A 23,321-nucleotide genomic window follows, 5' to 3' on the forward strand; every position below is an offset into this window, starting at 1 on the left:
GCACCTAGGTTGGTTCCATAGCTTAGCTATTGTGAATTGAACATTAATGTGGTCGAATCACTACAGTAGGCTGATTTTAAGTCCTTTGGGTACATGCTGTGGAGTGGGAAAACTGGGTCAAATGGTGGTTCCATTCCAAGTTTTCTGAGGAATCTCCATACTGCTTTCTAGAGTTGTTGCACCAATTTGCAGTCCCACTAGCAATGTGTATGAGTGTACCATTTTGCCCACATCCTTGCCAACATTTATTGGTACTTGTATTCTTGATAATTGCTATTCTGACTGGAGTGAGATGAAATCTCAATGTAGTTTTTTTTTTAAATGTTTTATTAGTTATTGATGGACCTTTATTTATTTATTTGTTTACATGTGGTGCTGAGGATCGAACCCAGTGCCTCACACATGCTAGGCAAGTGCTCTACCACTGAGCCATAACCCTAGCCCCTCAATGTAGTTTTAATTTGCATTTCTCAAATTGCTAGTGATGTTCAACATATTTTCATGTATTTGTTGACCAATCGTATTTCTTCTAGGAAGTGTCTGTTTAGTTCCTTTGTCCGTTTATTGATTGGGTTGTTTTTTTTGGTTTAACATTCAAGTTTAAGCACTAGAATGAATGTATGTCTATGCAACAATAAGATAAATATATGACTTTAAATAAGAACACCAGCAACTTGGTAGCTGGGGACTCTGGAGAAAAAGTTAGAATTTTTGCTATTTTTGAGAATGGGCTTCAGAATCTTGAGCTTTCTTTATATTTGTTTATATAATGAGTCACAAGCAGGAAAGAGACCCCAAAACTCATACTGTGCTACTTAGAACTCAGAAAGGACCCAGGGAGTGAATTGAGAGATGGACTCATATATTTTCTTTTCTTTTCTTTTCTTTCTTTTTTTGTACTAGGGATTGAACTCAAGGACACTCAACCACTGAGCACATCCCCAGCCCTATTTTGTATTTTATTTAGAGACAGGGTCTTGCTGAGTTGCTTAGCCCTTCATCATTGCTTAGGCTGGCTTTGAACTCGCTATCCTCCTGCCTTAGCCTCCTGAGCTGCTGGAATTATGGGCATCCGCCACAGTGCCCAGCTGGACTCATGCATTTTCAATGATAAGAGCCAGTGGGAAGGGGCTGGGGATGTAGCTCAAGCGGTAGCGCGCTCACCTGGCATGCATGCTGCCCGGGTTCGATCCTCAGCACCACATACAAACAAAGATGTTGTGTCTGCCGAAAACTAAAGGAAATAAATGTTAAAAAAAAAAAAAAAAAAGAGCCAGTGGGAATAAAACTTCTAAAAACTGGCCTGAATTTCCTACCAATAATGTATGATGGAAAATTCATGTTGACAGTTAAGGGGTAAGTTGGGGTCAGTGAAACCAAACTCAGAGCTCATTAGTCTATAGCAAAGGTGGACAGCATTCCATGTTGGAAATGATGCAATTATCATCCTGGAGGTATAATCTGAAGTCTCATCACCACCCCTGGGGCACCCCCTCAGACTTAATTGCCCTTGACCATATTGTCTCTATGGTCCAAGCAACTTTATCTTGCCACATATAACCTGGAGAGCACGTGATAATGGTGTGGCTGTGAGTGGGCTGCAAAGGAAGCCTGTGTTTGGCAGTTTGCGAGGTGGGACATGGTATCCTGCATGGTTAGGCTGCGGGGGGCCCCAGGTGGTGGGCCTCACCAGAACAGACAGCTCCTTCCTTAGAGCAGATAAGTCTTCCTAGAGAGAACTGAGCAACTACAGTGGTCCTCTCTGGAACTGGATTTTCTGTGGTCTGAGGTGAATTGAGGGGAAGTAGGGCAGATCTTCTGGCAAAATAGCCAAAGGCCACTATCTGGATCTTTGTAAAACCGTTGAGCCAGGACCTCTCGGTCAGGAGGGGTTCTGTCATGTGCTTAGCATATGGGGAGCAAGAGGAGAGCTTTATCTTCTGAGGAAACTCAGGGAGAATGCTGATAAGGAGTCATAATGGGGCTGATATGGCATTCTGGGTATGCAGAGACAGTGGGAAAATTTCTAGCAGGTTGCCCGCCAGGCAGGGGACCCTCTTGGGTCAACAACAGTGGATTACATCATGAAACTATTGGCTGGACCCCCTCCTTTTGACCTTTCAGCTTTTTTTTTTTTTTTTTTGCTTCCTTCAGCATTTTTTTTTTTTTTTTTTTTTATCCAGTGCACAAAGAGGTTGAGGCCCCACAGGACCTGAGCCTGCTGGGAAGCTGATTGAAGAGAGAAACTGTGCATTTTCAAAGTTCTCATGTGAGGTGAATAAGGTGGACAAAGCATTTGGGTTGCGGAGGGTTTTCCTAAGAATAAAGGACTATCTCTGGGCTGAGGGTGTAGGTCAGTAGTAGAGCACTTGCCTAGGATTTGTGAGGCCCTAGGTTCAACCTGCAGCACTGCAAAAACAAACAAAAGCTGTCTCCAGAGAGGGGAATCCCATCATCTTCCTCTAAACGTTTGTCATCCTCTCTTTCAAGAAATTCTCCAGTTTAATTTTTACCAACGTTTCCTGAGTAAAGCACTGTGCCTCCCTTTCAGGAATTCAAGGTGAAATCCCAGTTGTCCTCTGGGACTTTGACAGTCTAGTGGGGCAGGGAAGCCAGACATTGCACAACAATGTAAACTGGGGGATCACTATATTGAAAATTAATCTCAGCCAGGCACAGTGAGGCATGCCTGTCATCCCAGAGGCTGAGGCAGGAGGATCACAGGTTTGAAGCCAGCCTCAGCAACTTAGTGAGGCTGTAAGACCCTGTCTCAAAATGAAAAATAAAGAAATGGTTGGGGATATGGCTCAGTGATTCAGTGCCTCTGGGCTCCATCCCTGGTACCAAAAAATAAAAATAACTAAAAAATTTTCATTTGTACAAAAAATATGCTCCTTATTATTTGTCCTCAGCGGAGAACCCTCAAAACTTATTAGTGCCCTCTGGGAAAATACCAGCAAAATTTGGGAAGCAGTATTAAAGGAAAATTACTTGGGATCCCTGAGCATTTTCTCCACAACTATAAACCCAGAGGCACTGAGGTTTTGGTTTGGGAAGCCAATAGAAGAAATGTGCCAAAAAGTACAGTCTGGTCTTCTGTTAAATAAGGACAGCAGGATCCAAAGTCCTGGCTGACACCTTCTCCCAAAGCAAGATTGACTCATTCGCTCAAGTTTATTTGCCAACAGGAAAGCACTGAGAGGAAGGAGCCATAATGTACTGCGTTTACCATCCTCCAGTTGCATTAATTATAAAAGACAAAGTTTGATTTTATCTACAGCTGCATCTTCTCTTCTGACTGGAGCTCTGGATTCTTTTGGCTAGTTGTTATCACACTAGAATGGGTCTTATCAACATATTGTAGTCAACAGTATGAAACCCAGCTTCAACCCACTGATGAACCCAGCATAAATCCATCTAAAGATTGGGAGCCATCTCATCACAAATTCATGAAAAGTTAATTTCTGTTTTACTATAAATTACTGAGATTTCTAAACTTGCTTGGAATGCCTGCCCGTGCCTTGAACTCACCATGCATGGCTTTCCCTGACCAGATGACAACCCTCTCTGAAACCTTAGTGGTGCCTCATAAATTCTGGTTTTCCCTGACCAGACAATAATCTTCTCTAAAACCTCAGCAGCATCCCTTAAATTCTGGTGTTGGGATCTAAATTTACTCCCTAACTTGAAATGTTGAATCATTTAGATCATTAACCTACTATCTGCCTTTGTATTACTCTTGTCAAAATCCTGTTATCTGTAAGTTCTCAAGATACCTCCATTTGCAAGTTTTTGTGCTGTAAAACTATGTTCCTAGAGAACTGGAGTACTGTTCTCTAACCCAAAGATTTCGGGAGAGACAGTCCTGGCTGGAATTACAAGCTTGCTTTAATTTGACTTAAAATTGGAGTCGGTGGTCTTTTCTTTGCAGCATAATTTAACATCTGGAGGCCCCAGCAAGATCAGATCACCAAAAATTCTGAAGCCGGATCTTCACTTTGGGACTCCAGGCTGGAGTCCTGCTTAAGACGTTCCAAGGCCCCGCATGTGCCTTTGGTTTATTGGATTGCTGGAATGAACTGCCGCACTAAAACAATTAGCAAGCATTTGGTGGAGGAGGCCTCCATAGGTAAGTGGCGCCCTTATAACATTTGGTATTGGGTTAAGAGAGATCTCTTCTGGGGACACAGAAGTTCCTGATGAGGCACATACACTCCTGTCCAGGACAGTAGTGAAGTGTCGCTCTGTCCTCTGTACTGGTTCGGTAAGGAATTCCTTGGAAGGACAGAGAGGTGTTGATGAGACACATATGCGCTCCTGTCCAGAGCATTAGCAAGATGTTGCACTGCTCCCTCGGTTTTGGTGCCTGGTTCTTGTTTTCTTGTGTTTTGGTCTGTGTTATATATGCTTTTTCTGCCTTTTTGTTGTATGTCTTCTCTGGTAGAAAATTAAGACAATTGAACATCAAAAATAGGTGATAAGGCAAGTAAGCCTGACAACCCTTTGAGCTGTGTTTTAAGGAATTTTGATAAATGTTATTCCCCTTTGTTAAGCAGGATTAGGGAAGCAATGCTTTCTTTTCTTCCCCTAGTTGGCTGCCTTGAGCATACCACATGAAAAGTTAATTTCTGTTTTACTATAAATTACTGAGATTTCTAAACTTGCTTGGAATGCCTGCCCGTGCCTTGAACTCACCATGCATGGCTTTCCCTGACCAGATGACAACCCTCTCTGAAACCTTAGTGGCGCCTCATAAATTCAGGTTTTCCCTGACCAGATAATAATCCTCTCTAAAACCTCAGCAGCATCCCATAAATTCAGGAAAATGCCTGCTGGGGATCTAGGAAATGAATATTTCCCAAATTAACAAGTGAATCCTAACCTGCCATTAGGGCACCCTGGGAAGCCCTACCGAAATTAACTCTATTTTTTTTTTTTTTTGAGAATTTCAATATTTATTTTTCAGTTTTCGGCGTACACAACATCTTTGTTTGTATGTGGTGCTGAGGATCGAACCCAGGCCGCACCAGGCGAGCGCACTACCACTTGAGCCACATCCCCAGCCCCGAAATTAACTCTAGAAAAATTCCTTTAAAACCCCTTTGTCCCTCCAGAGTAAGAGAGTCACCGCCTTTGGGACAGGAGTCCCTGTTTTTCTTCTTTGTTAGCAAAGCAATAAAACTTATTTTTCCTTTCTCTCAAAACCCTGTCCTCATTATTAAATTGGCATTAATTGGCTTTGAGGACAGGAACTGAACTTTCAGTTACAAATTTTGACACCCCAGGTGGGACTCCAGAGGAGCCCCAGCTCCACTTTCTTGGGGAAGCCTAGCACTCCAAGTAACTGCATGCCGAGGATGTAAGATGAACTTTTTAAGAGCTGACTACTGGAAAGTTAGGAGATATGGGAGTGTGCCTGGGGTCAGACCGAACCAGAGGAGCTATTCCTGTAAGTAAAAGGAGTGAGCGAGGGACTCCCAACAGCTGCCAAAGCCCCTTTTGCTTTGGGGAACTCCTGCCTTCCTTCCCTGCACTGTAAGGATTGCTTCATCTCTGTCTATTAAAAAAAAAAAAAAAAAAAAAAAGGGAAACTGAATGCAGTGAAGTCACTACATCAAGACCCTTTGTGGGAATATCTGGTTCACTCCTGGTGACATCTATGGTGCCACTGGTGTAGGACTCATGGTTAAATGGGAGTTGGAAACTTGGGGAAATTTTTCCCTTATCTGGTCTATTTTAAAGGTTCCTCTCTGTCGGCCATAGTTTGGAGCTCCTCTCTGCCTGTCATTGTGTCTTTGTTTGTATCTGTTTTTGGCCCTTTTAAGACATGGGCAATAATGTGTTGATACTATAGATTGTTTCTTGGGAATGATCTTGGCTGAATGGGCTACCTATAGATGTACATGTGTCTAAAAAGATGATGTTTTACTGTAACAATCTGGCATCTGAATGGGTTTTTGAAGCATTGTACAATCTTACAGTTAAAAGTTGGTTTGTCAGAGATAAAATAATTAATAAGGAGTCTTAATAGTCAAAAACTGAGTTGGAGGGGCTGGAGATGTGGCTCAAGTGGTAGCGCGCTCGCCTAGCATGCATGAGACACTGGGTTCGATTCTCAGCACCACATAAAAATATTGTGTCCACCTTAAACTAAAAAATAAATATTTTTTAAAAAACTGAGTTGGATGCAAATACTTTAGCTCCTCTTTATCCTCTCACCGCCGTGCCACTTTCTTTCTTTCTGAAGGATGATATGAGCCCCCGATGTCTATAAATGCAGCTAATGCAGCTGCAACTCCTCAAAACTCGGGTGAAAGGTTTCCCGGCCTAGGCAGCTCTCAATCACCGTTCCATACAGAGCAGGCACGTTGGGCTCTGCCTGCTGATGCCCTTTCCTACTTTTCTGTCTAGGCCCAGAGAGCAATTGTCACGAGTACACAGTGTCCCAAGTTCTGATCTGTCTTAGATGTGTGGAAGTAACCTTAGCCAAACTCTAGCCTCAGATGCCCCAGGTATGCTTCTCCAGATTCTCTGTAGGGGCCAGAAGCCAATTTCTCCTTGAATACAAGTACCAGCTTTTCTGTTCTCACCTCTTACCTTAGACCTCTTAAAAATATCTGAACAGCCTATAACCAAAAGGTTTACTCCCCCTGAGTTATGAACAGGTTTTGGAGCAAGATTTAACCTGTTTGTCACTGAGAGAGGAAGACAAAACCTAGGAATGGCCACACAAGAAAGTGGACTTGCTCAACAACAAATGGCTTATCTTAGTAAGGAACTTAACATCATAGCTTTGTTCCCAAAGGTAATAGGAAGTAAGGTAGCATAATTCTAGACATCCAAACCTGTCCAATTACTGACTAGGGGAAAAAAATGGTTAAAACGCCTTAGGCATGAGGTTTCTGCTCAGAACAGCAGTTTTCCCTAGCTCTTTCTGGACCTCAGCCAGGACTCACACTGAAATGCAAATGCAAGCTCAGTAGGAGACTGGTATTAGACCCTAAAAAAAGAAAGTAAACGTGCCCTTTACCTGAAATTATATTAGACTAAACCAAAAAAATAAATTGTATGATACTTTACTAATTACCCCCTGGTCAATTTTTTCTAGGACTCTTGTTTTTCTTAGATTTTGTATTTTTTGAGCTCATAATTTTAATCCTACAGACCTAGGTTAATGTTTTTTCAATCAGTCCTAATTTTTGTTCAACTATGGAGGTTTTAAACATTGCAATGGAGATTTCACCTGCAAAAAGCTACAAAGCCTTTACCATTGTGTTATGTGTGCACACTTGTGTTATGTGTTGTATGTCTATATGTGCATGTGTCCATATATCATGTAAATGATATGAAAATTGGCAGGTGTATAAGGAGTGCTCATAACATTAAAAAATAGATCCAAATACCTTTAATTCACATGATTTAAAATGGTTCAATTTAATTTGGGTAAACAGATGAAAATAAATATGTCTTTAAAATCAAATTTAACTCACAAGTCTCCCTAGGTGGTCAAAAAAATAATAAAATGTTGATGTTTATAAAATGTCTAATATCCCTTGGTTCTAGAAATTTTCTTCAACAAGGAAGAAATGGCGAATACCATTAAATATACTTGTCTGATATTTTGGTAAAATAAGTAAAGTAGATTTGACGTGAGATTACTCATATTTATCAGTAATTTTTTTGTTAGACATCTGATTAATTTACAAGGTTAAAATACTAACTGTTAAATATACCACCAAGTGCTCTTAACTCCTTAAATTTGATTTAATAACATTATTGATGTTTTCATAAATTGGTAAATGAAAAAAAAAAAGGGTTTAAACTTGCTTTGTAATCACTAAAAAAGGTTTTACTAAAAAATTAAAGTCCCAACAGTCATAATTCTATATACTTAAACATTGTTGTTTTCATGAAATGGTAAACAGATCTAATTCTATAAACAAAGGATATTGAAGATTTCTATATGAAAATGCCCAAAAGTTTTAACTGTTTCAATTAAGAGTAATGTAAACAACATAAAGTATTTCTTTTTATTAAAATGAAATAATTTATCTAAATTCAAAAATTTACAAGGATTGTTTCACATTGTGAACAAAAAGGGGGATAATAGATAGAAAAGAGAAATTAAAAGTTCTATATGTGTTGGATATATATATATATATATATATGTGTGTGTGTGTGTGTGTGTGTGTGTGTGTGTGTAAAATGATCAGTCAAGGCTATTTGAAGTTTTTCCTTAAGGTCAAATGTTAATATACTGATTAAACCAAAGTTTAATCTATATGTTAAAAAGACAAGGATTTCTTAAAACATTTATTTACCCATAACATTGTGTTTTAGTCTTTTTTTTTGATCAAGTAATCTTAAAGGGATTAAGGATTATACAATTATGGTTCAACAACACTGTCATTTTGAAATATTATAACATGTTATTTCCTTAAGACCTAAACTTAATTAATATAAAAATATCAATGTAATTATGGTGTTATTACTATTATTTGTATATTAAATATGTTCATATCTTCCAGGTATATAAGTCTTTAAGGTAGAAGCTTTAAAAGAACATTATATCAAGCTGGTGTTCTCCAAACTAAAGTTGTATGGTAATTTTGGGCTTATAAGGATGATAAACTTTATTGGAGATTTATTTATACCATTTAATATTCTATAACGGGACCTATTATCAATAAGATCTAAAGTTTTATGTTACTTTTTACACTGGGGTACAATTTTTAAGTTAATGAGAGCCTAATCTATGTAAAGGTTAAAAATGTAGAACACAAACATTTTGCAACTTTTCCACAAAAGGTTAAAAGCTCTCAGCCTTTCTGTAATTCATATTTTAAATGTAATATCATATTGTGTTAGCTAATATTCATATGACCTAGAGCAACAATATCTGTAAACTTTATAAAATGATACTTAAGAAACAAAAATCAGCTTTAGTACTAGAACACTTAAGATTTATGAAGAGCCCTGCCTTACCTGAGATAAGGCTCTGCCTCCCATCTCAATCCCTGTCAGAATGACTCCACAGCAGGCCAGACTTCAGTTTATTTAAAGTTGTATTCAAAAGATTGATTTTTGTTGTTAAGATTACTAGGATCTCAAATAGGGGTTATAATATAACTCAGTCAAAGCTCAAGGTAGTTATTGCACAAATTAAATACGTTTTTACTCTTGTAAATTTTATTTTGTATTTTCTTTAAAAATGTCTGAATGTTGCCTGTTAATGTTTTAAAGAAGTATTGCTTCAAGAGCACACAACCTGTGTTAATTTAAGATAATAAGCCATCACTTAAAGGATGCACAGGATAGCACAGACCCCAATTAATGTAAGGTTATAGACATTAAAGTTAAAGCCCAGTGTTCTTAATTTAAGACTGATGAAACTGACTTGCTAGATGTTTAAGATCAAGATTTAAAGATTAAAGTTAAATTAAAAGGGGCCAAGAACCAATATTTGGCTTTTGCCTTCTGAATCAGTCTAAACCCAGGGAACAGGGAACTTCTCTAAAGAGCTTTGCAACTCTGGGCCACATAAACTCCCAATCAGGGAGATTCATGAGACCACTGGAGAACAGAAAGCCAATGGAGGCACTTACCATGAAGAGGAGGGTTATTGGAGAAGGGAGACATCCCTGGTGCTTCCAAGGGAAGCCATATGGTCAGCAAGACCTGGACCCATCCTAGCGCAAATGGCACTAGCAGAACTAAGAAATTGCTCTCAAGTTCCCCCCAGAATGACTCCTATGGAAACTCAGCTGACTCTTAATAATAGATAAAAACAAAAGTCAGTTTGACTTGCTTCATCTTAAACACATAGCAAAAACAGTTAAAACCAAAACATAGTCACGCCAGGACATTTAAAGATAAATAATAATAGTTAAATATAACTTAAGATATACACTTTTGTTAGCCCCTAAAATAAGTAAGACTGGAGGCTATAAAGAGAGATTCTTAGGCAGGAATGTCTGATAACTATCAAAAGAAACTATCAAGAGGAACTGCCAGAGTCAGAAGTTTTTAGTTAATTTAAAGCCTACAGGTAGGCTTGGTGTTTGCTAGTATGATTACCAGCCCTAAGTAACAGAAATAAAGGGTTCTCTACTAGACACAGAGGTCATACCAGCACAAATTTTACAAGATCAGATGACATTGAGTAGCTTAACTACATCTCATGGAGATGGACATCTCCAACGTTAAAAGTTAAATGTTGTGTTTACGTTCTTGATAACTCTAAAGATGTTAGAGATTTACATTCCTATATAAAGGCTTTGTCCACTCTGGCCTTATTATGGGGACACCTTCTCAGTCTTCACACCTCCTGGTGAGAAACTTCTGTCATCTTCATGATATTCATTGACATGTTCCAAAGGCAGCAATATTTGTTCAGTACTCATGTTTTTTTGTTTCTCATTCATAGAAGCACCCATCTGCCCAGGACTTTACAACCTGTTCTTCCCCAATCAGACTTCAATCTGACCTGAATTCTAATGCTGTTTGCCCCCCACCCCACATTGCCCCCTCTCAGCTATGAAGAAGCTAAAATGATTGTTGCCCCTTTTTCTTACAACAATGAAGTTAGAAATAGATAGACAGTCAATATAGATAGGTAAATCGAGTCAGGTTGGATCAGGGAGGCCAGTTTTGGAGGAGTCCAGGAAGTTGGGGACGGTCACCTGAGGGATTAAAATTCCTCCAGAGCTCTTCCTCTACTCTATCAAAGATTTGAAAGGGACACAGAAGACAAGTGGGGAATGATAAGCCCAGCCTAATTCCATCTAAAGATTGGGAGCCATCTCATCACAAATCATGAAAAGTTGATTTTTGTTTTACTATAAATTACTGCAATTTCTAATGCCTGCCCGGGCCTTGAACTCACTCATGCTTGGCTTTCCCTGACCAGATAATAGCCCTCTCTGAAACCTTACTGGCGCCTCATAAATTCTGGTTTTCCCTGACCAGATAACAACCCTCTCTGAAACCTCAGTGGTGCCTCGTAAATTCTAGTGTTGGGATCCAAATTTACTCCCTAGCCTTCAGAGCGGAGATAGCGTCTGTCTGACTGCACAATGGGTGTCTTTTTCTGAGGTGGGGTGCTGACCCGGGCCCCCTGTGATGTCTGTTTGGCCTTTGTACCTGACTGGATGAGGGGCAAGGCAGAAGCCCATCAAGAGACCATCCAAAATCAAAGGAAGCTCCTGGAGAACGACCAGCTGATCCGCTGTATTGTGGAGTATCAGAACAAGGGTCGAGCGAACAAGTGTGTCCAGAACCAGATTGTGTTACATAGAAATCTCATTTATTTAGCACCATCGCAGATGCCAACTCATGCAGTACTTCAAAAGCAATGAAGTGATCTTTCAGTTATAAGGAGTAACTGAATGTAATCCATCACCTATAAGATGGAGACAGGATCTTTACCAACTCAATTGCTTAAAACATGAAACCTCTGGTTCTTTTTAAAATGTGAAAACGCAAAGAAAGCTAATAGTTTACTATATTCTCAATGTAAATATTTATTTTAATAATTAATTAGATCCCTCAGTAAGTAGAGCCCAGATGTCCTCTTTCCTGAAATGGGAGTGTGTTTGGATAACACAGACATCATGGGCATCTTCCAGACTACTCAGTAGTTTCAGCCTGAAGAGGAAACTGAGTAGGTGTTGGAGGATCAGCAGGAATTGCTGAGTCTTCTGACTGAGCCTTTGCCAAATAGATTAAGTATCTGTATGCTCCCATCCAGTTTGTAAGTATGTTCCCCCTGACTGCTCTTCTCTTCTTGGGTTACTTTGAAATAAAGCTTGATTTTCCACAAAAGAACAATATGAAGGTATAGATGTTTTTCATGTAACAAGTGTTATTTGGTTATTTGTTATATTTGGTTCTCTCAAAAATTGTAAGGACTTAATAACCATAAAGTATGTAACAATACTACTGTTATATGTTGCCAACAAAATTAAGAGTGATTCTTTAATATTATCTAGTATCATATGATAATAAATGATGTATAATTTCCTTTATCTCAAAAATAAGTAAGTAAGTAAATAAATAAATAAATAGATTTACTCCCTAACTTGAAATGTTGAACCATTTAGATCATTAATCTACTATCTGCCTTTGTATTATGCTTTTCGAAATTCTATTATCTATAAGTTCTCAAGGCACCCCCTTACACACTCTTTGCAACTTTTTGTGCTATAAAACTAAGCTCCTAGAGAGCTGGGGCACTGTTCTCTAACCCAGGGATTTTCAGGAGACACAGTCCTGGCCAGAATTACAAGCTTGCTTTAATTTGATTTAAAATTGGAATCAGTGGTCTTTTCTTTGTAGCATGGCTTAACATCCTAACTTCCTCTCAGCAGCAGGGTAGATTCTCTGAAGGGTTACAACCCAAACAGGAAGATGCACTGTCTCATTAAAAGTATTAATTTTTAAAAATCTTTTAGGCGCTTTTTTGCTCTCCTATTAGGTGATCAATGGGGGAGGTGTGTAGTGGTGGATGGTAGAAACTGGCTGGTTCAACGGCTATCACCCTCAGAGTGAGTGACCCAGCTCATGTGCTAGAAAAACATGTTGGGAAAAACAGGTGGAGATGGATTAATCATTGTTAGCCAGCGAAAATGGCTAACTTATCTCTGGTGCGGTGAGAAAGTTCAGCTTTAGGACCTTGAACTGTGCATCTATTGACCAGGTGGTGGGAGCCTGGGTCTCAGAAAAGGCTGGACATTTTGTCCACAGAAAAACAGCTGAAGGTATTTGCTTCATTACAAATAGCTAAGAGCTTCCCACTCACTCCCTGCCTTCTGCCAACCCAGGACCTGCCTTCTACCAAAATCAAAGGAAGCTCCACAACCTTTATGGGAATCCCAGCCTGACCTTTCTCTTCCTCTCCCCCCTTTTCCTCAAGCCCCCACACCCAAAGAAGCTGTTGTTCCCACCAGGAAGTATCTTGTTTCCACACAGGGTCAGCCAGTTCTCACATGAACAGATGGTAGACTCTTTTACCATTATCAATCTATCCTTTGACAGAGCCAAAACCATTCTTGCAGTTAGGAAGTGTTCTTTCTGTCAAATGTAGCTCCTTCCTGTTAGGAGTTAATCTTGGTTGATGGGGGGAGGCAGAGGCAAGGGAAGGAAGCTTTCAAAATGTGGTTGGAATTGCTTTCATAATTTCTTTCAGAGCCTTCTTTATTTTTTTATTTTGAGATAGGGCCTACCTAAGTTACCCGGGCTGACCTGAACTTGAGATCGTTTCACTTCAACCTCTCTATTCACTGGCATTACATGGATGTGCTACAGCACATGGCTAGAAAGCACTGCTTTTTAAATTAAAATATTGTTATCTGGGTGCAATAGTATTTGCCTATAGCCCCAGCTGCTTGGGAGGCTGAAATAGGAGGATTACTTGAACCCACAAGTTTGGGGTCAGCTTGGGGTTCATAGTGAGACACCGTTTCTCAAGAAAATTTTTTTCAAAAGTAATACATTCACTGATTTTTTAAAATGCAAATAATTTTAAAGAATACCCAGTGAAGTTAGTCTTCTTTCTACCCTGGGACATCTAAATACCAAGGCTGTCAGAACACACACCCAAGGGTTGCTATTAATATTTGTTTTTGGAATGTCCTCACAAAGTCTTGTTTGTTAAAAGCATGGTCCCCAGTTGCAGCAAGGTTCAGAGGTAGGGCTTTTAAGCAATGATTGGATCCCGAGGGCTCTGACCTCATCAGTGCTCCATTTGATAGATTAATTCATGGATAGTTGAATGGACTACTGGGAGGTAGGTCCTAGTTGGGGGACTAGGGGCATACCTTGGAATGGCTTATCTTCTCCCTAGCCTCACCCCCTTTCCTCCCTCCCTCCCTTCCCTTCTCCTCTCACTCTTTCTCTGCTTTCTGGGTGCCACTAGCTGGTGCCACTACCCTTCTGCCATGATGTCCTGCCTCAACTCTGGCCCACAGTAATGGAGTTAGCCTTCTGTGAATTGGACAACTCTGAAAATATGAACCAAAATAAACTTTTCTGCTGATTATGGGGGCACATGCTTGTAATCCCAGCTACTCAGGAAGCTGAGACACAAGGATTGCAAGTTCAAGGCCAGCCTGGGCAACTTAGTGAGACCTTATTTCAAAATAAAAAAGGGCCAGCTATTTAGCTCATTAGTAGAGCACTTGCATAACTTGTGCAGGATCCTGGGTTTAATCTCTGGTACTTCAAGAAAATAAAAACAAAACAAACAAAAAACCACTTTTCCTCCACTAAATTGTCCTTTTCAGATAGGTTGGAAACAGTCATGAAAAGCTGGCTAACACAGGTGCCACGAGTCAGAGAGGACCCCACAATCCTGTAGCAAAGTCAGCTCCCCACAGTGTACCTGGCTACCGTTCAGATCTGACTCACCCCTTCACCCTCCAGCTCTGTCCTTGTAATCCTTTCATTAACTGTTTCTTTAATAGCTGGGACAATTTCATCCCAACCCAAACACCAATGCTGTACAGAAGGTTATTATTGCTTTCCTTTTCCAGAATCCCAACTGGGTGTGATAATTAGAAAATTAGTAGTTTGGGACCCTTTCGACCCACACATTACCCCCTCTGAGAGTTCTAAAATAAAGGCCCTGATGCAGGGGAAGGAAGAGATGAAGCCCAGAATCCTCATGAAAACAAACAGTGAGGTTAGTGAGGTTCCTCTCCCGCCACGCCTGCGTGTGTGTGTGTGTGTGTGTGTGTGTGTGTGTGTGTGTGTATGACTATTTTTAGATATGAAAACACAGCAGGGCTCCACTGGGAAGTAAACAGCCCGCCAGTGCCTGATCTCTGGCTGGAGAAAGGGAGACAGATCAGGGACAGACCAGCTGTCTCCCTCCTCAAGGGTGGAAAGGAACAGCCATGTTTGTTTTATTTTCAAGATTTTAAAAATTTTCACTTTAGTAGGTTTGAAGTGGAAAGAGAGGGTAGTTCTGGGGTTATGTGAGAACAGAGGCTCTCTCCAACATGAATTCCAGAGAGCAGGATGCCTGTCTCTTCTTCCTCAAACACCATGGAATTTCAGTCTCCTCTGATCTACTGGGAGGTTGCCCTGATCTCATGGCCAAATCTGCTGAGTGGTCTTTCCTCATTCTTCCTCCTCAAGCATCTGACCACGTCTGATGTTTTTGGTAGTTAAGCACCTTAAAACACTCTGTGCAGGGTTGCTCCAGCAACTTCTTCTACTCTCCCTGCCTTTCTCTCTCCTTCCATAGTCGTTTGGGCACTGCCTGGAGGTCCCATAGATTTCCCACATCCATGAGTTCCTTCCAGACCTGGTCTTCCCCCAGACTTTCTTGGTCTGTAAGTGAATCTTCTTCCCCTCTGCCATCCTATAGGCATCAGAATCATCCTTGACACCTCTTCATTCCCCCCTGCAGCCACACATCAGGAACTATCCATGTTTTTCCTACTCCTGATGCTCCTGGCCAATCCCTCTGTCTAGACCCCTAGCTCCTTCGTTACCTAATGAGCGCCTAATTCCCTTTTCGCTTCCCACTCCAAGCCATCCTAATGACTATGAGCAAGAGTCTTCTTATAATACAGTTCTTTTCACTTGTCTTCTGAAAAGTATTTAATGGCTTCCCATTGCCTACAGAATGAAGTTCAATCTCAAATTCATCCACAGGTGGACCACCCTTATCTTTCCAGTCTTGGGCCCACAACCCCCCTTCTTGACCTTCACACCCCAGATAGGCTAGAAGTGTTTGGATTTCCTAAACCTATCTTGGTTGCCCTAACTTTACTCTTCTCTTTACCTGGAATAGAATTTTCTCCATCTCCACATATCCAGATACTAGTCATATTTCAGGGTCAAGCTAATGAAGCCTTCCCAACTCACTGACTCACCCCTCATTGGCAATAAAGGATCTCTCTGGCTGGGCACAGTGGTGTATGCCTATAATCCCAGCGGCTCGGGATGCTGAGGCAGGAGGATCCTGAGTTCAAAGCCATGCTCAGCAAAAGCGAGGCACTAAGCTACTCAGTGAGACCCTGTCTCTAAATAAAACAAAAAAATAGGGCTGGGGTGTGGCTTAGTGGTTGAGTGCCCCTAGGTTCAATCCTTGGCACTCTCCCCAGCCCCCCGCCAAAAAAAATGAATAAGGATCTCTCTGATCTGAACTCCCCTCACACTTAGCTGATCCTATTGTAAGGCACTTACTTATCATATTCAAACTCTGCAACATAGTTGTTTTTTCTCATGTTTTAATTATTTTTCCTTCTATCCTGAACTCATCCCTTCCAGCTCTAAAACAAAGCTCTGTTTACATATCAGTGTGGTGGGTGTAAATTAAATGGCCAGAAAAGTATTACCATCCCTGACACATGTCCTTTTGCATTGTGATTTTGCCTCTCTTCCCGTCAAGATGTGAAGTTTATGTCTATCCTTTGAATCTGGACTTGTCTTGGCTAATGAAACATCAGCAAATTCCATTCAAGTAGAGGCTGAAGGTATTTGTTCACTAGGGCTTGCCCTCTTTGGGCTACAGTTGGAACTCTGGACCATAACAGGAAATCAGTGGAGATACATTGCTATCACTGACAGCCAGCCCCAGCCGCCAGACATGTGAGGGCATCGTGGACTACCCAGCCCCAGTCTTATCTGCCAGAGATCCTCAGCAACATAGTGATCGCAGGAGAATCCAGCAGAACTAATCAACTAAAGCCAGCCTAGATTGTTCCCCTACAGAAGCAAGATAAATTGGTTTGTTGTTTTAAGCCACCAAATTTCAGAATGGCTTCTTATACAGCCAATGAAACACCCAGTAGATACTAGTTAAAAAAAAAAAAAGGTAAATAATAGGGCCGGGGTTGTGGCTCAGCTAGCACGTTGCAAGGACCTGGATTCGATCCTCAGCACCACATAAAATGAATAAATAAGTAGAATAAAGATATTGTGTCCAACTACAACTAAAAAATAAATATTAAAAAAAGTAAATAATAGCTAGCATTCACTGAACATTTACCATATGTCAAGGACTAGTTTAGGGAAATTATATGGATTAACTCTTCTACTTCTCATAAAAGTTCTGAGTAGATTTTATTACTCTTCCCATTTTTGTAGGCAAGGAAAATATGGTACAGAGATGCTAAATAATTTACCCAGGGTCACATTTGCTGGATTTAAACCCTAGCAAACTTGCTCCAGAAGCCACATTATAAACCACTAGGCTGTTACCTCTGCTTATCCGGAATGAAGAAAACATTAACTTATTGATTGATTGCCTCCAAACACCTCTCCTTACATATATGTCAAATTCTAGGGCTGGGGTTGTGGCTCAGTGGTACAGCACTTGCCCAGCATGAGTGAGGCCCTGGGTTCGATCCTGAGGATCACATACAAGTAAATAAATAAAATAAAGGTATTCTGTCCATATACAACTAAAAAATATTTAAAAAAATTTTTTTTAAATTCTATAGTATTTTGTGGTCCAGTTTCCTATTCTGTCCTTATAAATCTCCATGCCCTCTGGGTCTACCTCAAGGCTCTGGGCGCCTCCTGGGCTGTGTGAGGAACTGATTTACAGACCTGCCAATGTCCACCTACCCAGGAACCCTTGAGCCTCGACTCCTCCTTCCTGCAACCTTTGCCAGTTGCTGGCTCAGGTAGTGTAGGTCTCATCCGGAAAGGAAGTGCTTGGGCTCCATATGTCAATATTGCTCTTTGGCCTCATGTCCCAGTTTGAACTGTGCAGCAAGGGTGATTTTTTTTTTTTTTTTTTTACACAGAATTTTTGGACTTTCTTAGATTTTTCCCTCTTGTGGTAGCCAAATAAGAAAACGGCTGTGAGGCGGCTTTTTTATTGTTGTTGAGTCAGGGTCTTGCTATGTTACCCAGTCTGACCCTGAATTCCTGGGCTCCAACAATCTTCTGTCTCAGTCTCTGCAGTAGCCGGAACCATAGGTATACACTACTACACCCAACTCCAAAATAAAAAAAAATTACTTGAATATAACAATTATTACTGTTTATTCAAATTTCAGTACAGTCCAGTCAAGGTTGAGGGCTTATGGGAAAAGCAACTGTGCATATTTATGCTCTTGTCCACTGAGAGATAGATATTATTCCCATTTTACAGATGAGGAAACTAGAATTCAGAGAGATGAAGTAACTTGCCCAAAGTCACCTGGCTGGTATCAAAACAGATCTTCATAGAAAATCATACCTCCTTGCCTTCCCCTGGGCTACAGCGCTTTTTTGTTGCCTGGTGGACCTGTTTTTAGAATTAAAACAAAGTAATATTTGAGAAGCACTCAGCATCTGATTTATATCTCTCAAGGTTGTTGTGAGAATCAAACAAAAGGAGTAGATGGAAATCACTTGACTCAGAGTTGTCTAGACTATACTGGCTTCTCCTTTCCCATAAGAGAATTAGGAGAGACTAAGACATCATATTCCTTGAAGGACCTCAAGAAAAGGGGAGTTCCCCTTCATGTTCTGGCCCAGGCATGTGAAATCAAGGAGAGTGAGAGACGTGCAGTGGAAGGTTTTAGACCTAGTCCAGCTGAGCATGCTTCAATCAATTTCCCTTCTTTTGATAAGGTCTCTCTGGCGCCTACAGAGAAGCTGGGGCCAGATAGTTGGGGCAAAGAAGAATCAGCTTTAAGAGAGGGAGATAAAGGGCAAGTGTGGGACCCAGGGCTGGCTCTCACTTTCAAGAATCATCACAGAAGTTTTCTTGTTCCAGCAGTGTCTTCACTGGTCCAAGCCAGGAAGTGGACCATGGCTGTCTATCTGCATCCCACTGTTTCCCCAGCACCTAGCACAGTGCCCAGTGGACTAATTCATTCATAATGTCAAAGAAAGTGAACTGGCAGCCCTGGCATTGTAGTAGACAGTCCCAAATGTCTCCTCCTGAGTCTCCAGAGTTCACCTTCCCCAGACATACTTTGCCATTTCACCAAGGAAGGCAAGAGGGTAAGGGGGAATTTGCTAGGCCAGAAGATAGGGAGAATCCATCTGGACCTCTCTGTCTTCTAATAGTTCCTTTGGTGCATAGTAGTTGGGGCTATGGAAAACCTTTCCAGTACTAGAAAAGCCTATCCAGAATCCCTTTTAGCTCTAAGACTGTGAGTCTGCCATATGAAAGCTATTGTCCCAAGTCAAGGTCTGGTGGATCATTCTTCTACTTCATAGCAATTTAGAACCAGCCCAATCACCTAGTGAGGAAAGATTCCTTTACTATCAACTTGATAGAGTATCTCATCCTTTGAAAACCATCCTTTTGAGTGTTACATAGTAAACTGCTGAAATGCTTATGATGTACCCTTAAAGGAAAAAGAGTACAAAAGAGTATCTAGACTGTCCTTACCTATGTAAAAACACAAGTGCTCAGAGATAAAAACTGCATCAAAATTTAGATGAATGAGAGAAGAAGATTTTGAAGGGATCTTTGGGATATGTTTTTCTGTTATTGTTGCATTGTTGGGTTTTTTTTGTGTGTGTGTGATTTTGTTTGTGGTTTGACTCATCATGGGAGACCAGAGTGTTCTGCATGACATCCAAGTATCCAACATTGGTTGAATTCAGGAAGAGACCAAGAGCAGAGTTGAGATGAGAACACATACCCTTATTTTAAAATAGAACATTACTGAGATTTAAGTCACATACCATATTGTTTACCCATTTAAAATGTATCTTTCATTAGGCTGTAGTAATTCTCAGAATTGTTGTACAATCAGCACTAGACACATTTGCTTTTTAGAATTTTTCAACATGCAAATGTTTTATGAATTTAATAAGTAAATCTATACAAACACAGAGATAAGGATCACCTTTTCCATGAAGCCCTCCCAGACTCCTACAGACACCCTGTTCTGTGATCAGCTTGTCTGCCAGCTCCTACCCCAGTGTTTTGTTTATCAAAAGACCTCTCCCTACCTTAGACGTTGAGCTTTTTTTTTTTTTTTTTTTAAAGATTTTTTTTTTTTAAAGAGAGAGTGAGAGAGGGGAGAGAGAGAGAGAGAGAGAGAGAGAGAGAGAGAATTTTTAACATTTATTGTTTAGTTCTCGGCGGACACAACATCTTTGTTGGTATGTGGTGCTGAGGATCGAACCCGGGCCGCACGCATGCCAGGCGAGCGCGCTACCGCTTGAGCCACATCCCCAGCCCGACGTTGAGCTTTTTGAAGGAAATGATGGAAGACACTCAGTGTGTATGTGTTTGTGTGTGTGTGTGTGTGTGTGTGGTCTATCAATGTAAGCCTGGCATTCAAGACGAGTCCAAGATATGTTTGATGAATGAAGGAATCAAGTTTTTTTGCGTCAAGATCCATGGGGTAAGGTAGGAAGCACAGGTTTGTAATCTGGGGAGGCCAGAGGGCCACACAGTCCTCCTGGCTCTCATCCATATCTCTGCCCCCACCACACCTCATCTCATCTCCACCTCATCTATCATCCCACCTCCTCTGTATCACTAATCCCCTCCCCACTCCCTCTGGACCTCTGTTCCACTCCCATCCTTACCCCCATCCCCTCTCCAACTCCTTCTCCAAACCCATCTCCATTTTGCTCTCTGTCCATCTCTTTCTTAGACAGACCCAGTTTTTGAAATGTAGAGACACACAGCTGGCCTCTTGGGACCAGAAGTAGGAGTTTCGCCTCTTCATTTGAATGTCCTTCACTCCACTGTGACATTACTATGAAAGCAATTTTATTGACTATAATGATTACTACTATAGAATTAATAGGGACTGCGAAATCCAAGCTGAATGAGTGAAGGACTCATGAGTCTCTTGAGAAGCTAAATGAGATTGTTACAGTCAGAGGACCTGGAGGTGCAGAGGAGGAGGAATGCCACAGATGTTGTATACTTCCACCTGCAGAACCTGAGGGGGGGTAAAATGGTCAGTCATCAGCCACAGGCCAAGTATCAGAGTAGGGACACAGATAGGCTCCATGAGGAGGCTTAAGCCAGACTGCTGAGCAGGGTAGAAATGAACCTGTAGAGGACTGGGGTTGTGGCTCAGTGGTAGAGCTCTTGCCTAGCACACATGAGGCAGTGTGTTCCATCCTCAGCACCACATTAAATAAATAAATAAATAAAGGTATTGTGTCCATCTACAACTAAAAAAAAAGAAAGGAAGAAAAAAATGAACCTGTAGAACCCCCAGGAGCACACACACTTCCAGCAAGGTCTATAGGTTTATAGGTCCCTAGAAGGCCCACAATTCCCAAAGCTTCTTACCTCTAGATTTGTCCCAGAACTTTGAAATTCAGACCTCTTGGATCTTTCTGGGTTTCATTTCTCAGGGTCTGGTTGGTTCTTTTTTCTGGTGTGTGGGGGGTGGGTACCAGGGATTGAACTCAGGGGCACTCAACCACTGAGCTACATCTCCAGCCTGATTTTTTTAAGCAACTCTCACTGAGTTGCTTAGCACCTTGCTGTTGCTGAGGATGGCTCTGAACCTGCAATCCTCCTGCCTCAGCCTCCCGAGTTGTATGCCACCACGCCTGGCGTCTGGTTGGTTCTTGAGGCTGGAAAGATGTGGACTTAGAAGTAACTTTCCTGTTTTTTTCCTTAACATTAGTGGTGCACACCCTTCCTCAGGGTCCCTGGGCTATGCCCTTTGACTTCTGCAGGTAGCCCTATTGCACACTCCTAGGTCACAGCAGCATGCTTCCCAGCATATCTCAGCCTGGGGTCATGGATCCCCAGGCCCCATCCCTGCCTCTGGAGGAGCAGCTTTGCTTCCCTACAGAGTTTATTTTGGGAGTAAGAGGGAGTATCTCCACCCATCATGGCCCAAATTTCTTTAAATGAGAAAATGGAAGAATTCAGTACAAGGTATTTGTCTGGGCTGGAAGAGTACAGAGAGGCTGAATCATGGAGCTGAGGTGCAAACGGAAAGAATCAGCAATTGAAGCAAACAGGCTCTGCCTTTACCCCTTGCCATCTAAGCACTGTTCACCACATCCTGTTGAGAGTCACCACCTGACAATAGAGGCTCCTACACTGTTGTTTTTCATTATTCTTATTTTGGTGGGGGGGGGATACTGGGGATTAAACCTCCATGGCTTCATGTATCTTAGGCAAGAACTCTGCCACTGAGTTACATCCCCAGGCCTTTTTTCTTTTTTATTTTGTCTGTAATCCCAAATAGCTGGGATTACAGGCTTGTGCCACCATACCCAGAACACTTTTAGTATTTGTAGGAAAGTCCCCTGGTCAAAACCTAGTTTTTCTCCGACTCATGTGGTTAACAGGGGTCCACTTGTCAAGGGAGCCCCAGGATTCTATGTGGTCTGAACTCCAGGTTTGTAACCCCTCGGGTCACAAGCTGAATTAGACCCAAATCTTGTGTCCTGAGCTCTCCTCTTGCAATATCTTTTTTTAAATTTTTTTTTAGTTGTCAAAGGAACTTTATTTTATTCATTTATTTATATGCAGTGCTGAGAATTGAACCCAGTGCCTCACACATGCAAGGCAAGTGCTCTAAAACTGAGCCACAACCCCAGCCCCTTGCTGTATCCTTTTAATGTCCCAAAAGCTAGGTGGGTAGCCTGGGCTTGCTCCTGGGAAAGGAATCCCATCTCTTCTTTAAAAAAAAATTTTTTTAATTCTAATTTATTATGCATGATAGCATCCCATCTCTTCTTAATTTTGTGACCAACAGAAATGACAATGACAAGTGGGCCAACCAAAGAAGCAGACGTGTGGACCCCATGCACAGCATGAAACTTGGTCTTTGAGCCCTATCTCCTCCCTACTTTACTCCTGTCCCCAAACTTCTTCCTGGAAAAGATCCCACTTCTTCTTTATGCCTTTCCAAAGTCCACACCACAGGACTGGTGGCAGCCCCGGAGGCTGTTATGCTGACCAGACAAAGAAGGTCCCCAGTGGGAGGCACCTGCCTCATTTGCAGCTCCCAGGCTAGTGGCCTGAGCTCCTGAGGTCTTTAGGTTCTTACTCCCAGTGACATTATTGTCTCCTATGCTGGCTGCTTTAAAGTTATAGAGGTCACTGCCACCATGTCTCTGGGAACAGATGACCCTTTGTCATTCCACCCACAAAACCTCTTGAGGGCTGGGGCTATAGCTCAGTCACAGAGCACTTGCTTAGCATGTGTGAGGCACTGGGACTGGGTTTGATCCTCAGCGCCACATAAAAAAACTAAACAAATAAAGACATGCTGTCCATCTACAACTATAAAAAATAAAAATTAAAATTAAAAAAACTCTTGAGCTGCTGCTGCCACTTGACCATCCTTTTCCCTCCTAAAAGCACATGCCATGCGGCCTATGTAAATGTTGGGGACTTGGAAGGGGATTATTAGACAGATGACAGG

General features: G+C 41.4%; 1 pseudogene; it reads left to right on the forward strand.

Annotated features, from left to right (window-relative positions):
- Positions 1–4,074: 4,074 nt before the first annotated feature.
- Positions 4,075–11,920, forward strand: LOC101955953 (SS18-like protein 2 pseudogene; annotated as a pseudogene).
- The last annotated feature ends 11,401 nt before the right edge of the window (positions 11,921–23,321 follow it).

Source organism: Ictidomys tridecemlineatus, unplaced genomic scaffold (genome assembly GCF_052094955.1).
Source record: "Ictidomys tridecemlineatus isolate mIctTri1 unplaced genomic scaffold, mIctTri1.hap1 Scaffold_1260, whole genome shotgun sequence".
In the NCBI taxonomy this organism is placed as follows: Eukaryota; Metazoa; Chordata; class Mammalia; order Rodentia; family Sciuridae; genus Ictidomys; species Ictidomys tridecemlineatus.